An 18,947-nucleotide genomic window follows, 5' to 3' on the forward strand; every position below is an offset into this window, starting at 1 on the left:
GCTGCCTCTTACTTTCAGTTGCAGACCCAAACCTCCCGTGAGGTGGAGTCGCTCCTCCCACAATGGGTTCATGCTAAAGCATGGGGGCCAGAAGGGTGGAAAATGGTGACAAACCGAAGTCATTTACGGTTGCCCGTGTGCTGATGCTGTTCCAGGAAATCCTGCACCAGGCAGGCCAAGGAGCCACTGAGCACGCAACTGCCTTATCCACGGTACCACGTAATAACATGAGACCAAGGCTTGTGGACCATAAAGCCAGTGGTGTGTCTGGAGCCTGTGCCCCGCAACAAGAGAGGCCGCGATAGTGAGAGGCCCGCGCACCGCGATGAGGAGGGGCCCCCGCTCGCCGCGACTGGAGATAAGCCCTCGCGCAGAAACGAAGACCCAACACAGCCAGAAATAAAATAAATAAATAAATAAAAATTTATTAAAAAAAAAAAAAAAAAGCTAGTGGTGACTACTGGGATGTAAGTGAGTAGACCACATGCATTTGGACTTGAGGCGATTGAAAGGTAACTTCCAAAGTACCGCGTGCGTGGAGGATGTTTAATGATGTTACATGGGAAGTGTCATGGCAACCACATCTATTCTAAATGGGGACCACATTTACACTCAGATTTTAAGATGGTCATCTTTTGGCCAAGCAGGTTTTGAAATGTCTTGCCCATCAATAAAGAGGCAAAAAAAGGACAGTGATGCCAGCAGAGAGGAACACAGCCACCACAGAGAATTAAGAAACAGCCTCCCAAGGCAACAGAAATGAAAGCAAAAATAAATAAATGGGACCTAATCAAACTTAAAAGCTTTTGTACAGCAAAGGAAACCATGAACAAAACAAAAAGATAACCTATGGACTGGGAGAATATATTTCAAATGATGCGAATGACAAGGGCTTAATTTCAAAAGTATACAAACAGCTCATACAACTCAATAACAACAAAAAAAACCAACCCAATCAAAAATGGGCAGAAGACCTAAATAGACATTTCTCCAAAGACATACAGATGGCCAGTCGGCACATGAAAAGATGCTCAACATCGCCAATTAGAGAAATGCAAATCAAAACTACAATGAGGTACCACCTCACACTGGTCAGAATGGCCGTCATTAAACAGTCTACAAATAACAGGGACTTCCTTGGTGGCACAGTGGTTGGGAATCTGCCTGTCAGTGCAGGGGACACGGGTTCGAGCCCTGGTCCAGGAAGATCCCACATGCTGTGGAGCAACTAAGCCCATGCACCACTACTACTGAGCCTGTGCTCTAGAGCCCATGAGCCATAACTACTGAAGCCCACATGCCTAGAGCCCGTGCTCCACAACAAGAGAAGCCACCGCAATGAGTAACCCACGGATCGCAAAGAAGAGCAGCCCCGCTCGCTGCAACTAGAGAAAAACCTGAGCACAGCAAGGAAGACCCAACGCAGCCAAAAATAAATTAACTAATTAAAAATTTATTTTAAAAAAAAGTCTCCAAATAACAAATGCTGGAGAGGATGTGGAGAAAAGAGAACCCTCCTACATTGTTGGTGGGAATGTAAATTGGTGCAGCCACTATGGAAAACAGTATGGAGGTTCCTCAAAAAACTGAAAATAGAACTACCATATGATCCGGCAATCCCACTCCTGGGCATATATCCAAAAAAGACGAAAACACTAATTCGAAAAGATACACACACCCCTATGTTCATAGCAGCGCTATTCACAATAGACAAGACATGGAAACAACCTAAATGTTCATCAACAGATAAATGGATAAAGATGTGGTGTATATATATAATGGAATACTACTCAGCCATAAAAAGAATGACATAATGCCATTTGTAGTAACATGGATGGATGTACAGATTATCATACTAAGTGAAGTAAGTCAGACAGAGAAAGACAAATACCATATGGTATCACTTATATGTGGAATCTAAAATGTGATACAAATGGACTTATTTACAAAACAGAAACAGACTCACAGACATAGAGAACAAATTTATGGTCACCGGAGGGGAAAGGGAGTGAGGGAGGGGTAAATTAGGAGTTTGGGATCAGCAGATACAAACTACTATATATAAAATAAATAAACAACAAGGTCCTACCGTATAGCCCAGGGAACTATATTCAATATCCTGTAGTAAACCATAATGGAAAAGAGTATGGAAAAGAATATACATATATATATATGTATAACTGAATCACATTGCTGTATACTTGAAACTAAGACAACATTATAAATCAACTATACTTCAATAAAAAAAAAGAAACAGCCCATCCAGACCAGAGAGATGGAGAATTGTTTCTCATAGCCATTTTCAAAAGCAGGGAGCCAGTAGTTTGCCATGCACATTAGGGAAAAGGAAAGCCTTGCATTAATGTAATCTGGTTCTTAGTACTTAAACGCTATTCTTGAAAAGTGCATAGGTTAAGAGTAACCTATAACTCATGAGTAATCAGGGCTCTGAATCAAGAAGCCTCCCAGTAGAACAAAACCAAAGTGGACCATGTAAGATCTGGAGGAGAAGCTAGTCTAACCAGACTCAGTCACAGTCACTTAAGGTTACCTATCACTAGACCTTGGTGAGGAGGAACTGAGAACTGGTCAAAATCTAGCACGCATACTCAGAGTTTGTGGCAAATAGTTAGGTATACTGTATCACTCCAATTACCAAAGCAGTGTCTCACAGCAGCCCAAGCAAAGAACCTCAGTGTTTAATGTCCGGATACCTGGAGCAAGAGGATAATACTACCTAAATATTGTCATCAACGCTCTGTTCCCACAGGGAGAAAGAGCAGGACATCTGGATTTATGGTGGCGTGTTCTCCTAATGAAGCACGTTTCTATGTGAGCTTGCTCAAATTAGAGCAGATACTAAGCATGTATAGAAAAATGATGTCTCCAAACTATCAAATGAGATTTCAGTTGAACAAACCTTTCCTGAGCTATGTGTAGGATGCTGTGCCAACCACTGGGATTACACAGATGAAACAAACGCCGTGCTCCAAACGCAAGGTAAGCCCACGAGGAAAAAGATGCCATGAGATGGAACAGGCGCCCAAAGAGAAGCAAAACTCAGAACATAGTGTGGGACTGGGTAAGGTCATGGTCAGTGACGAGGGAGAGGTTAAAGAAGGTGTCTGTGAGCTCCAAAGAGAGACACATAGTGACCACCAAGAATGACAGCTCTGCAGCTCTAGACATCAAATATCGATTGAGAGTCAGAGCATAGACTGGTGTAGGTGTCAGGAGTTAAATATACTAAGTGAACTCAGTCAGACAGACAAAGACAATTATCATAAGATATCACTTACATGTGGAATCTAAACAAATGATACAAATGAACTTATTTACAAAACAGAAACAGACTCAACAGACACAGAAAACAAACTTATGGTTACCAAAGGGGAAAGGAGGGGGAGGGATAAATTGGGAATTTGGGATTAACAGATACACACTGGTATATATAATATAGATAAACAACAAGGACCTACTGCATAGCACAGGGAACTATATTCTATATCTTGTAATAACCTATAATGAAAAAGAACCTGAAAAAGAATATATATATATATATATATTTGAGTCACTCTGGCCCACGGACAGCTTATCCCCAGAGAGAGTGCTGGAACTGGTTATCTTAGAATAGAGAAAAGTGGTGACTTAATGAGTATCTTCAAGACTATGATTTTTTAAATTTCTAGGCTCATTTTGAGTAGTTTTAAACCCTCAGAGGTCATACAACAAGAAAAAAGTGTGTGTGTGTATATAAAAAACAAAAACAAAAATAAATAAATATATTATCTCTAACACCAACTATCAGAAAGCTAGAGGCAGGGAACCCAGCCACACAGCCCAGACTGCTTGTCTCAGTAGGTTTAGCTCATTTTCAGTACTGATAAAACAATGCCTGTGTTTTTGACTGTGGAGCCCCTAGCTAGCGGTACACATAGCTATTTACACGCCTGTCTCCTCCTGGTAGACCATGAGCTGTGTGAGGGCTGTGACACAGAACGTGACACACAGAAGTCGCTCAGTATCTGAGTGTTGAATGAATGGCTCTATACAGCACCTAAAGCACCATTCTCTCCCCCAAAATAACTAATCCCAATCTTTAAAGTCCTTCAAGGGAGAATCTGTCACAACTTCTAAGAACTCCCATGTTCTTCCACGTGATGCATCTCAAAGAAAGGCTAATGTTAGAACATTTCCTTGCTGTGTGACCTCTGAAGGCTTAAAACTACTCAAAATAAGCCTAGAAAAAAAAATCATAGTCTTGAAGATACTCATTAAGCCACCACTTTTCTCTATTCCAAGATAACCAATTGCCACAGAAAACAAGACACAAGAGATAAAGGGACAGGTGTCTCTGGAGACATTTCGCACTTCGCCAAACCAGTTTATCTTGAGTCCTGATCTGATAAACAATCAAAACAAGAATATCACAATTAGTTAACCCCATAAATATCATTATGCTTAATACAGTCTTCATTCCACTGTCCTCCAAACAAGTTTTTCTATGCCATTTGGTAGGCACAAACATGTAAAGTTTAAAAAAATGTCATCTGTCCCATCTCTTGGAGAGGAAATAATGAGAACTGAAATGGCTAAAGGGCAAAAGGACTAACAAGAGGAGAAAACACATCTGAAATGATCTAAGAAATTACTAATGAACCCCAGAAACATTTAGAATTGACTGTGTTAACCCGACGTATTGTCGATGGTTAGTATGATTTTGATGTTAAGCTGCCATTGCCTCAAACATTCCAGGGATTCACAGTGAACCTGAGATGGACATCTACCCGTGTTTGGTTGCCTCATACCCAAGCCTTGTTTCTAAGGGCACCACACATTTCTTTCAGGGTTGATTCAACTTTGGGTATAATCTGCAGGGGCTCTGAATCCAGTTCCCTGACCTCCCCCTGCCACGGGGCAGCTACGGAACCCACATTCGTTCAGTCAGATACCTGCCTGGGATTCAAGTCCTGAGCAGAGTGCCTAGGCGACTAAAACGACTGAGGTTCACCCATTGGATCACCGTCCCCCTGACCAGACTGTTCTGCTGTAAGATAACATTATTCCTGCTTCCTGCTCTCTGGAGGGGACCCGGTTCCCGCCATATTCAAGTCTGGTGACTGAGACATCCTGTAAATTCTGTGCTCTCCTAGTGGCCATCCAATAAACTGCCTTTCCTTTAAGTTAGTCAAGGCTGCGGTTTTTGTTTGTTTGTTTGTTCTTGCTACCCTAAATTTTTAATATTTTCACATTACATTATAGTCAGTCTTTCTTGGTCTTTATTTTTTACTTTATTTTTTTTATTGACGTATAGCTAATTTACAATGTTGTGTTAGTTACAGGTGTGCAGCAAAGTGATTCGGTTAGACATATAAACATATATTTAATCTTTTTCAGAATCTCTTCCATTATAGGTTATCACAATATACTGAACATGGTTCCCTGTGCTATACAGTAGGTCTTTGCTGTTTATCTATTTTATATACAGTTGTGTATATCTGTTCATCCCACACTCCCAATTTATCCTCGGTTTCGTTATGAGTAAGATGAATGTGGGCTGGTACTTGCTGCCCTCCTGGGAAAGGGTGAGTGTAAGGCTGCGGGAGAGGCAGGATACCTGTTCTCGTGTTACTTTAAGATCATCTGGCAGCTTGAATCTGCCAATGAGTATATGCAAACCACGCTGGGGAACTCCTACCTCATTCTCCTTTCCTACTTTCTTTTTCTACCTCTGTCCCAGTTAAGGTCCAGTTAAAGATGAATGTTAGGCAGGTTCATACTGAGAAACTGGTGAAAGGACTATCCAGTGTCTTTCTATAATCTGTCTTAAATCCTAGCAAAAATCAATAGTTACATCAAAGCTACTGTTGAGCAATTCTTTCCAAAATAATGTGTGACTAGGTGATCTCTCAAGTGACAGTCTGTGCGCTATCTTTTTTTTTTTATTGTTTAAATTTTTATTCAGTGATAATATATTCATATATTGCTTGTGTAAAATGAGAAGAAGATAAAACTATCATTATTTGCAGATGATACGATTATATACTTGCAAAATAAAATTGACTTGAAAACTACTTCATGCACGCAGTAAGAAAATTCAATAAGGTAGCAGAGTAGAAAATTAATATACACAAATCACTGTGTGTGCTATCTTACTAGTGCTAGCAGAGCACTGAAAACAGACAGTTAGGAGAACAACATTAATGGAAACTGAATGGAACATACAGACTTAAACCTATCTGCATAAAATAGTCTCAAAACAGAAAATCTGAGCATCAGGAAGCTCCTAGCAGGACAAAAACAAACAAACAAAAAAAACTACTTAGCAAACAAGACAATTCCCAGCTGTAGCACTTTCACATTTGGGAACCTGGTTTACAGTCTTGAGAACAGAAAGACATATGAAAAGAATAATTAAAAGACATCAGAGATGTGTCAACAAATGTGGCTATAAATATCTTCTATGAGAATGTTGACTTTCCTTTGGGAAAGTATTAGAGAGTGGATAGTATCAGTTAACAATGGGAGAGATCAAAATTAAGAAAATGGAGGTAATATTCCAGAAACGAAAGCAATCCCAGGAGTTTCACAATGTTATTATGGCCTCACCACTAATCCCAGAGACTCAAGAAGTCAGAAAGGTTTTTGGATGGATGAGAATACTGCTGCCCTTCAGTCCTCCCCACGGCAAGAGTGCCAGCCTCTTTCCTTACTTACCAACGTCAGAGCAATACTGTTTCAAATACTGTTGACAATAGGGAGCATTTTAAATGCTCAGAATTTCCATTCCCAGCAATATAGCAAACTACATAGTTTGAAATCCAAATAAACACCAAACTATTCTGGATAAAGTATAAAAGACAAGCTTGTAAAAGAAGAGCTGAGCTATAAGTAATTAAAATGGAAATATGAGAAGATAACAGAAAAGTGAAAACACTAATCATAAAAGGTTAAGCCAGAACTGAAACCAGTAACTACTTTAAAGGTATTTTTCCATCACCAATTTCTGGGAAGGAGGGGGAGGGTGGAGGTGTCAAGAGTACAGGTCTTATACAGATGGCCAACAGGCACATAAAAAGATGTTCAGCACCCCTAATTATTAGAGAAATGCAAATCAAAACTACAATGAGGTATCACTTCACACCTGTCAGAATGGCCATCATCAAAAAGTCTGTAAACAATAAATGCTGGAGAGGGTATGGAGAAAAGGGAACCCTCCTACACTGTTGGTGGGAATGTAAATTGGTACAGCCACTATGGAGAACAGTATGGAGGTTCCTTAAAAAACTGAAAAAAGAGCTACCATATGATCCAGCAATCCTACTCCTGGGCATACATCTGGAGAAAACCATAATTGGAAAAGATACATGCACCCCATTGTTCACTGAAGCACTATTTACAATAGCCAGGACATGGACAACCTAAATGTCCATCAATGGATGAATGGATAAAGAAGATGTGGTACATACATACAATGGAATGCTACTCAGCCACAAAAAAGAACAAAATAATGCCATTTGCAGCAACATGGATGGACCTAGAGATTGTCAGACTGAGTGAAGTAAGTCAAAGAGAGAAAGACAAATATCATATGATATTGCTTGTATGTGGAATCTAAAACAATGGTACCAATGAACTTATTTATAAAATAAAAATAAACCCACCAAGCAAACTTGTGCCTGCCAAAGGTGGGGGGAAGAGATAAACTAGGAGTTTGGGATTAACAGATACACACTGCTATGCTTAAAATAGATAAACAATAAGGACCTACTATATAGCACAGGGAATGATATTCAATATCTTGTAATAACCTATAATGGAAAATAATTTGAAAAAGAATATATATGCATACGTATATATACACACACATATGTATATGTATAACTGAATCACTTCACCGTACCCATGAAACTAACACAACATGGTAAATCAACTATATTTCAATTAAAAAAAAAAAAAAAGAGTATGGATCTTGGATCTGTATCAGGAGAAAAGTCAAAATAGAGGCAATTGCATGAAAACTGGATTCCCAAGGGTTCTGCTCTGGGTGAAGTAGAAAAAAAGTTCACCAAATAAAGGGAGATGGCCAAGAAAACTGTCCCTCTTGACTCTGATATTGAGTGAAGGATAAAAAAGCCTCCGTGAAAAGCTGTAATCATAAGCCACCAGACCCTCCCTCTCTGGGATTTCAGGTCCTAATTTACACTCTGCATGATTCCCACAAATCCAAAGCCAATAAATTAATTTAAACCAGTCCTATTTCCCTTAAAACAAATCTAAATCTTCCATGGAGAAACACGCCCTTGAACCAGACCTTACAGAATTCCCACAGATAACAATTTTTAAAAATTAGACTATATGAAAAAGCAAGACACCATGAGTGAGAGTCAGCAGAAAGAATACATGGTGCAACCTGTCAAGACTTCATGTGTTGGAATTATTAGAATCAAAATATAAATTGTCTGCTATCAAAAACATTAAAGAGGAAATTGAATACATAAGCAAAGAATATGTATGAGACTATGAAAATGAAGCTGATGTGAAAAAGAACCAAACAGAACTTTCTGAAATAAAAAATATAATTATTCAAGTGAAAAATTTATTGGGTGGGTCAACTAGCTAATAAGACACAAAACTGGGAAAATAACTGACTGAAACAGAAAAAAAAACTAAAAAAAGAAAAAATATGTAAAAAAGGTTAAGAGGCGGGACTTCCCTGGTGGTCTAGTGGTAGAGAATCCGCCTTCCAATGCAGGAAATGCGGGTTCGATCCCTGGTTGGGGAACTAAGATCCCACATGCTGCGGGGCAACTAAGCCTGTGTGCCTCAACTACTGAGCCCACGTGTCTCAACTAGACAGAGAAAACCTGCACACCAAAACTAGACAGAAGCCTGAGTGCCGTAACAGAGACTGTGCACCACAACGGAAGATCCCACACGCCTCAACAAAGATCCCATGTGCCACAACTAAGACCCAACACAGCCAAAAACATAGGAAAATAAATAAATAAATAAAAATTTTTTTTTTAAGAAAAGTAATACTGAGGAGTTGCATTGAGACAAAATTTTTTAAAAAAAGGTTAAGAGGCATGAAGGGTAAAGATAAAGGAATAACATATATAACAGGAATTCCAGAAAGAGATAATATTGAGAATGAAGGAGAAATAATATGTAAAGATATCATGCCTAAGAGTTTTCCAGAATGGATATAATATACAAACTCCCAGATTCAGGAAGCAGAATAAATAACAAACAGGATTTTTTTTAAAAAGCACAAAAATACATAAACTAAACATAGAATACAGTAAAACTTCAGGATTCCAAAGGCAAAGAGAGAATCTCAAGAGTAGTCAGACAAGTCAGCCAGCACAGTGAATGAAGAGAAGGGACGGTGAAAAAGGAAGAAGGAATAGAAAAGATAGGGGAAGAATATTATGGAAGAGAAGGGAGGAAAATGGGAGGAAAACAGCTGAAAGCAAAACGGTGCTGATTAACAAACACGGGGCAGAGTGAAAGCTGACAAAGCCTGAACCACTGCGAGGTAGGAGTTGCTCCTGAAATCTGATATTAAGCCTGAAAGACTAATGCGGTTCCAGATTGGTAGCATCCAGATTCCGGACAGAAAGAAATTAAAATCCTCCTTACGATAGCTCTCAGGATTCCCAGGTATGAAGTTCATTCTATTCCAACCTCGTAAAGAACACCACCAAACATAGAACAGCTACCATGAAGGAAAGCCAGCAGAACAACAGATCTAGATGCCCAAAGATGTCAAATATTATAATGATCAGATACTAATAAAAATTATCATATCTGAAATGGTTAAAAAAATTTAAATGGTAATAAAACTCACAAAGGAATTTACAATGGAATATTACTCACCCTTAAAAAAGGAAAGAAATCCTGCCATATGCTACAGCATGGATGAACCTTGACGCCATGATGCTACGTGAAATAAGCCAGACACAGAAAGACAGATATTGTAGGATTTCATTTATCTAAGGTCCCTAGAGAAGTCAGGTTCATAGAGACAGAAAGTAGGACGGAGGCTGCCAGAGGCTGGGGGGTGGGGGAAATGGGGATGTTTAATGGGGACAGAGTTTCAGTTTTGCAAGATAAAAAGAGTTCTGGATTGGCTGCACAACAATGTGAACGTGCACTTAAAAATGGTTAAGATGGTAAAACAAACAAAAAAAAGGTTTAGTGTATTTTACCACAACTAAAAAAATTAAAACACAAAGGGTAAAATGTTATAATGCTGACCAGACAGATTTACAAAATAACATGAAACTTCTGAAAATGAACAATAAAATCAACTAACTTAAAAAAGTTTTTTTAACTCAATACATGACAAACATCATATAAGACACAGCTAAAAACAGTATTATTAAAAAGAAAATAGAGCTCAATAAATGATCCATATTATATAGCACAGGCAAAAGAAAAATATGAAAGAGAGTTTAAGTCATAGAAAATAAAATGAGAAGGTTTAAGTAAGTCTAGTTAGAGTTTCAAAGGGGAGGAATGAAAGTGAGGGAATGTTCAAAGAAATAATTAGCTGCACTTTTTCCAGATTTGATGGGAGACATGAATTCACTGACATAGAAACCACAATATATACTAAGAAGGATGAATAATAAGAAATACCACCTAGACATATTATAGCAAAACTACAGCTCTCCAAAGACAAGAGAATATCTTAAAAACAATCAAAGAGAAAAGGCATATCATCTACACAAAGCAAAAGTTAAATTGCCTACAGACTTTTCATCTTGTATACATTCTGGTTTAAGTATATATGCACACCAATACAACCATTTTGGAAAACAATTCTCTATTACCTAGTGAAATCAAAGATGCTCATACATTACTACCCAGCAGGTAGACTCCTTAAAAAAACAAAAAGCAGAAGAACAACAGTAACAAATTTTGCAGGTGAGCATCGTGAGACATGTACAAGAATGTTCATAGCAGCACTGCTTATAATAACACAAAATTTAAAAACAACCCAAAGGGATAAAAAAGTGTGACATATAATACTATTGGCACTGAAAAACATCACCTTGAAGCAATCTCACAATGTTATGTCAAAATTTGTATGAGACTGATTATATGAAGTTCAAAATATGTAAAGCTAAACAGCGATGTAGGGTAACATTACCTCTGGGGGAAGGCAAGAGGTGTGATCAAGGAATAAAACACAAGCAAAATAACAACGTTAGATTATGTATAGTTTTTCTTTTCACCTTACATATATGTTATCTTCATTTTAAAAAATAATAATAGCTACCAGTTTACCTTATGAATAAGTACTGTTTTGTCCCCATTTTATATATGGGAAAACTGAGGCACAGAAAGATTAAGTGGCTTTCCCAGGGTTCCAAGCTAGCACATGGTAGAGCCAAGACCAGAATCTAGGCAATCTGTTTCCATAGTAAACGGTCCTGAACACTGAGCTATTCTCCCTCTCTTTTGTATATGGGTAATATTCCATTCTAAAAATAAAAAGAATTGAAAAGGAGAAAAATGGTTGGCATTAATGCCCCAAGGACTAATGCCATTAAAAATGTTTTGCAAAAACCTAAATATGTTGTGTGTGCATCTATATATGTGTGAGTGTAACAAGAAATACGCATCAAAAAGTTAATAATCATTTTATCTGCCTTATTTTCTTTTCTTCACATTTTTCTTCATTTTCTAAATTATCTGCAGTGAATGTGTGTTACTTCTATATTCAGGGGGGATAAATCAACATTATTTTAAAATACTCCTGCCCTTGGCTTTTTAAAAAAAAAAACACATATCCTAAATCACGTGGTAAACTGCATAGGAAGTCTAATTACATCTTGCCTGGCAGATAACAGACAACTCTTGAGTGTTACTAGGTTCCCAAAAAAGGGCCTCCATTTTGTATCCGAAGGCAAATAGTGTTTTAGATTTCAGCAAAAATTTTAAGAGGCTGGCACAGACTTGCTTTGGGCTGGTCTCAACATGCGCAGATTTATGTGGCTTTAGGGCAATGCCACCCCTATCCAAGGCAGAAAGGTACCCAGAAGGGGTCCTCTGTCCACAGCCACTAAGGTGAATAAGGAGAGACACAGGTGGAATTTGATGCAACGATCAAGAAACAGACTCATGATACAAAGAAATTAGCTGCCTGATTAGCAAGTTTAGAAAAACAGCCCTTAAAAGGGTGTGTGCTTTCCTGCTGACACTCAGGAAAGCATGGGAGGCTGCAAGGGGGGTGCATGAAAACTGCTAAGCGTGTGGTGCTGAGCCCGCAAGGTCACCTAACAGTTGCATCTGTTTTGTTTTCCAGAGGAAGGGGGGATGGAACGCATTTCTGCAAAGCAGAGCTTTCTTGAAAGTGGGGAAAAAAACTCTCTACAGACAGAAAATGGTAGAGTTATTATCCAGTAAACAAAGCACTAACTAAAAGGGCAATCCATGGAAATACTGGGTCAATCCCCTGGCATCTAAGGGCCAGCGCTGAGCCTCAGGTTTTTTGTTTTTTGTTTTTTAATTGCGGTATAGTTGCTTTACAATGTTGCGTTGTGTTAGTTTCTGCTGTACAACAAAGTGAATGAGCTTTATGTATACATACATCCCCTCCCTCTTGGACCTCCCTCCCACCCACCCCCATCCCACCCATCTAGGTCACCACAGAGCACCGAGCTGAGCTCCCTGCGCTCTACAGCAGGTTCCCACTAGCTGTTTGTTTTACACAAGGCAGTGCACATACGTCAATCCCAATCTCCCGAGTCATCCCACCCCCTCCTCCACCATGTCCACACATCTGTTCCCTACATCTACGTCTCTATTCCTGCCCTGCAAATAGGTTCATCTGTACCATTTTTCTAGAGTCCACATATATGCTTTAATATATTATATTTTTCTCTTTCTGACTTACTTCACTCTGTATGACAGTCTCTAGGTTCATCCACGTCTCTCTACAAATGACCCCATTTCATTCTTTTTCTGGCTGAGTAATATTCCATTTTAAGTGAGGGTGGGAACAGCAGGCTCTCCCTTCCAGTAGCCCAGGCGTAGTAACACTGTTATTAACAACTTAATACACCAAAATAAAAAACATATCGACTTTCTAAAGGTAGTAACTCCAAAGCTGCCCACTATCAGTTTCTACAGAACAACCAGAAGAGCACCGTGGAACACACACGTTTCATAATCTGTCATCACCACTCCTCGGGTTACTAGCTTTGTGGATTGGAGCAAATCACTCACTTTTTCTTAGCTTTGGTTCCAGGCTTGTAAGATGGATATAATAACACCTGTCTCACAGAGCCCTTGTGAAGATAAGGTGAGACAGTGGATACATTGCCTAGCACAGCGCTCCTGCAAATGCTCTGGAAATACTCTTTCCACTCCTGTCCCGTTTACTCACTCGCTGAGCCACAAGCCACACCACACACACACAACCTGTGCCTCCTCAGACACACACACACACACACACACACACACACACACAACCTGTGCCTCCTCAGACACACACACACACACACACAAACCTGTGCCTCCTCAGAATGATGTAACCTAGGAAAACAGCCTTCAAAAGTCACTCCTGTCTGGCTCACGACCTCCAAAATAAAGATGAACAACTCAGGTGTATTAAAGTGAGTAGTGGGAGCTATCTTTTGCTTCAGATTTCACTTAAAGTTACAAATTACAAAATAGTAGCTGGAAAGGGAAACTGCTAATGAATATTTATGAAGTCCGCTAACCAGAAACAAAGACAAAAGCTGCCTTTTCTTGTCACATAAAAGTGAAAACAAACAAGACATGGAGGAGGTAGCTGGGGGGCCCAAAATGAAACTTTCATTTCAGGGACTAAGACGGGAATTAGAAGTCTGATAAAGTATATAGTTGGGACAGGGGATACACAACCCTTAAGAATTCTAATGAACACAATCCACAGGGACTCGAATGGAATTCCATCTTGAACATCCAAGGGCAGTCATTTGGCTAAGGGTGAATAGATCTAACTCTTGGCTTCCGAGCCAAAGAAGACTGAAAAACTTAAATAAAAATTAAGAACAAGAGGTTGAGAAATGTTTCTTTTTAATGAAGTACAGTCTCATACTTTATCAACTTCAGTTTTTGCCAAAGACAACCAACCATAAGTCATCCTTGGGCCAATAATCTGGTGAAATACAGTGAATAGAGACTGAAATGTCTTGATTACTTTATGCTGGGTATGTGTGCTTGGTTCTTACCTCTTTTTTTTTTTTTTAATATTTATTTGGCTGTGCCGGGTCTTAGTTGCAGCAGGCGGGATCTTAGTTGCACCATGCAGGATCTAGTTCCCTGACCAGGGGTCGAACCTGGGTCCCCTGCACTGGAAGCACGGAGTCTTAACCACTGGACCATCAGGGAAGTCCCTGGTTTTTACTTCTGAGTTTCACTGAAGACTGAGCGGGGCAACTGAATTTCTTATTCTGAAAAATGGACATCATCATGATACATCACCAAGAGTCAGAACTTGGAAGTAAGTACGTATGGTTTAAGAACAGGCCAAAAAAAAAAAAAAAAAAACTTTTGAAGGGCACAAGCTAGGCTGGGGTAAAGGAAAGCTTTTCTTTCCATGTAAGTTTGAAGTTTTAAAACTGGACTACAGTGTATGAAACTTATAAAAAAACCTGAAACTAAAAATCTATCAGATCTGCTCGAGATCCCTTCAGAGAAAAGGGAGATTTGACAGAAGAGATTTGATGGCAGCAATAGGAATAAAAATTTTAAAACCCTTTTCATGTTTGTACCTCAGAGGCTTATTAAACTGTTCTTATATTACAGTACTTCTTCCACTTTAAAGTATGTATGAATCCCTGGGCATCTTGTTGACATGTAGATTCTGAAAAAAGCAGGTCTGGGGTGAGGCCTGAGCTTCTGCATTTTTAACAAGCTCCCAGGTGATGCCCACACAGCTGGTCTGTAGATAACACTTTCAGTAACAGTTTAGTAAAGCACTAAAATAGAAGCCAGAAGATTTGAGTTTCAGTGCCTACTGACAGCTTAACACATTAAGATGTGAGGGCATGGCCCCAAGCTCAGTTTTCTTGTTTGAAAGATAAAAGCTAACCTTGATACCTTATGGGTCATTGTGAAGTTCAAATTAAAGAACATGCAAAAGCACTTTGTGAAGTGCAAAGAACAAAGAATAGCAGTATTATTATAGTTATTAAAAAGATCATAAAGGATAAATAACTTGCTGATGAACACAAACTGAGAGGCAGAATTAGGCTTAAAACCTATACCATCTGGTCTTAAAGTTCTTTGAGCTTTAATGTGTTGCAACTTAAGGTAAGTTTTATTTCCATCCATGTTGCTGAAATTTATTTCCAGAATACATTTCCCTTCTTATCTTAATGCATATATTACATTGAAAATTTACATGTGGGGATGATCCCAGCATGCCTATTTCCCCAGGTGAGTGGTGGTCACACTGACTGCTGTACTGTTCCCCGATGCCCCAGGGGGCGAAAATAACACTAGGCACACACAGTCTACATAACACCATTGTCAAACTGGGTAAAATGTAAGGTAGACTAGTATAAATGCCCACCCGTGCAAGAGAATTTCGACATGGTCCTGATTACTATGGGCTGGAGTAATCGAGGAAGGCTTTGTGGAGGAGGTGTGCTCAAAAGGAACAGAATGGCTTGGGTAGCTTAGAAGAAGGGCAAAGATAATGCTGAGCAAAATCAGACAGGAGCTTGATTTCATGGGCTGCTTGTGAGAGCACACACAGTCTCAGGCTCTGTATTCGATAACCAGATCAAGATAATCTTGTGTTTGAAATTGACATGCACACATTGCTATATATAAAATAGATAACCAGGGACTTCCCTGGTGGTCCAGTGGTAAAGAATCTGCCTACCAGTGCAGGGGACGTGGGCTCAATCCCTGGTCAGGGAACAAAGATCCCACATGCCAGGGTCAACAAAGCCTGCGTGCCACAACTACAGAGCTTGCGTGCCTCAACTAGAGAGCCTGCATGCCACAAACTACAGAGCCCACGCGCCCTGGAACCCCTGTGCCACACCTAGAGAGAGAAAAACCCGCACTCCACAACTAGAGAAGCCCACACGCCACAACGAAAGATCCCGCATGCCTCAACGAAGATCCCACCTGCCGCAACTAAGACCCGACTCAGCCAAATAAATAAATAAATAATGAGTTAAACATTGAATTCAAAAAAAGTACGATAGAAATGTGAGGCAATATAAAAAGAAATAGATAACCAACAAGGACCTACTGTATAGCACAGGGAACTCTGCTCAATATTATGTAACAACCTAAATGGAAAAAGAATTTGAAAAAGGATAGATACATGCATATGTATAACTGGATCATTTTGCTGTACACCTGAAATTAACACAACATTGTTAAACAACTATACTTCAATATAAAGTAAAAAGTTAAAAATAAATTTTTAAAAATAAAATAAATATTAAAACATAAATTATAAAGCTTATTTCACAGAGGCCATATGTCCCCAGATAATGAAACATTCTATCTCTTGAAGTAGCAAAATAAAAGTAACACCTGCTAATAATAGAAAAAAGTATCAGCCATAGTTACACCACTTTTAAAGGGCCAATGTTAACATTTTGGTGCATTTACATCCAGTCTTTTTTGATGCGTATATATTGTATATTTGCATAGAGTGTATATATACATACATATATATATGAAAAAATGAAACTGGAATCATATTGTTTGTATAGCTTTGTACTCTGTTCTTCTAAATTAACTTGATAATAAAATTTTCCAGAATTCAAAAAAAAAGAAAATCTTTTTTTTAAGTGGTTTTTTTTTTTGTTTTTTGGGTTTTTTAAATTTATTTTTGGCTGTGTTGGGTCTTCGTTGCTGTGTGCGGGCTTTCTCTAGTTGCAGCAAGCGGGGGCTACTCTTCATTGCGGTGCACGGGCTTCTCACTGCGGTGGCTTCTCTTGTTGCAGAGCACAGGCTCTAGGCATGCAGGCTTCAGTAGTTGCAGCACCCGGGCTCAGTAGTTGTGGCACAGGGGCCCTAGAACGTAGGCTCAGTAGTTGTGGCACACAGGTTTAGTTGCTCTGCGGCATGTGGGATCTTCCCGGACTAGGGCTCGAACCCATGTCCCCTGCATTGGCAGGCGGATTCTTAACTACTGCGCCACCAGGGAAGTCCCAAAAAAGATAATCTTGTGTTAGAACACCAAGGCCATCTCCACTGCTGCGGCAGGGAGGGAGGCCAGGAATACCAGGGTAAAGGTTCTGTATGTTTTCCCTCATGAGACAGAGAGCCATTTGAAGAGTTTTAATAAGGCAGTAACAGAAGGAATGAAATTGGGTATTTCAATGGGATATACTGGGGAGAGTATTGAAGACATGGGATCAGTAGGAATACCAGCAATTCCATCGCTGGAAACTCATGTTTCCAGCAATGGATCCATTTAATCAAGTGAAATCTTACACAGACCCTCTCTCTACCTGTGTATGCTAAAAAAAATTAAAATAATGAATTAAAGCAGAGCTGCTATACACATATTGCTGGCTGTCACTAGCAGAGATAGAAACCATTACTTGGTCAGTCTTACTTAATTTGTAAATCTCTAACTTCCTACTGGAGTACAATGCAAATCCCAGACATCATATAATTTTACCTATAAATTCTTCACCCAAGAATCTTTCACAGATAAGAATGCAGCACCATTACTGCTATTAGCAAAATCATATAATCATAATCCTTGCATTGATAGCTAAATAATATTCACTTTGTTCAAATTTCCCCAAATATCTCACAAATATTTGATGTTTCAGACTTTTTTTTCTGTTCCCTTTATCAATGGAATTTTAGATTAAAAATTATTTCAAATAAGACTGCTTTTAACGTGCTTGTGCATATTTTAAATAAATAAATAAATAAAGCAGAACTGCTTTAGGTCAAGGTGTGATGGGGTCCCCAGGTTGAACCCTCAGAGGTTGAACCCTTAGGTCTGCTGGGTTTCTTTTTTTTTTTTTTTTTTTTAATTTTTATTTATTTATGGCTGTGTTGGGTCTTCGTTTCTGTGCGAGGGCTTTCTCTAGTTGGTGGCAAGCGGGGGCCACTCTTCATCACGGTGCGCGGGCCTCTCACTATCGCGGCCCCTCTTGTTGCGGAGCACAGGCTCCAGATGCGCAGGCTCAGTAGTTGTGGCTCACGGGCCCAGTTGCTCCGCGGCACGTGGGATCCTCCCAGACCAGGGCGCGAACCCGTGTCCCCTGCATTGGCAGGCAGACTCTCAACCACTGCGCCACCAGGGAAGCCCATGCTGGGTTTCTTTTGAGAGACGATACCGTAGTGTGATGAGACTCTAAAATAGGATGCCGCGATTAGAGATGCAAAGGGACTCCATGCAAACATAGTTCTACGAGAGAACAGACCGCTTTCGGCTGTGACGGAGGCACAGCCAGGCATTTTGGCCTGGAGTCCTGGGCTCCTTCTCCCACCGCATTCAGTCTCTGCCTCTGACTATCTGACAAGACACGCCAAGGAGAAAATGCAAAATCCAATATACTTACTAGTAACTGAGAAACATCTTAGTGGCTTCCTCTTATCTCTCGACTCTGAGGCCTTATAAGAACATTAAAAACCCAGTCCCCTATCTTTAATCTTATCTCTAAGCCATTAATTGATTGAAAAAGATGTTCTCCAAAGTTCCACACTTCTTGCTGAGGTTCTAAAGCCCTTCAGAGTGATTTAATACTCATGAGTGCTCATTTTAACAATGTCATCCCAAGATCTGAGTCTCAAAAGAACTTACATTGGATATAGATAAACGGCCCAGGATGGTAGGCTTTAGTTTATTTTTATATAGACTATAAAGAGAGGACATACAATAAGATTGAAAATTGTGATAATACCTGTCAGATTTTTTTATTTTATTTTATTTTATTTATTTATTTATTTTT

General features: G+C 39.4%; 1 protein-coding gene and 1 non-coding gene across 19 annotated transcripts in view; both read right to left on the minus strand.

The window, feature by feature from the left end:
* Positions 1 to 18,947, minus strand: part of NRCAM (neuronal cell adhesion molecule) — a 322,710-nt gene that overhangs the window by 227,409 nt on the left and 76,354 nt on the right. The window lies entirely within an intron of this gene.
* TRNAW-CCA (transfer RNA tryptophan (anticodon CCA)) lies at positions 14,319 to 14,391 on the minus strand. Its single transcript has one exon. It is a non-coding gene; the product is annotated as a tRNA-Trp (tRNA).

Source organism: Balaenoptera acutorostrata, chromosome 7 (genome assembly GCF_949987535.1).
Source record: "Balaenoptera acutorostrata chromosome 7, mBalAcu1.1, whole genome shotgun sequence".
Lineage (NCBI taxonomy): Eukaryota > Metazoa > Chordata > Mammalia > Artiodactyla > Balaenopteridae > Balaenoptera > Balaenoptera acutorostrata.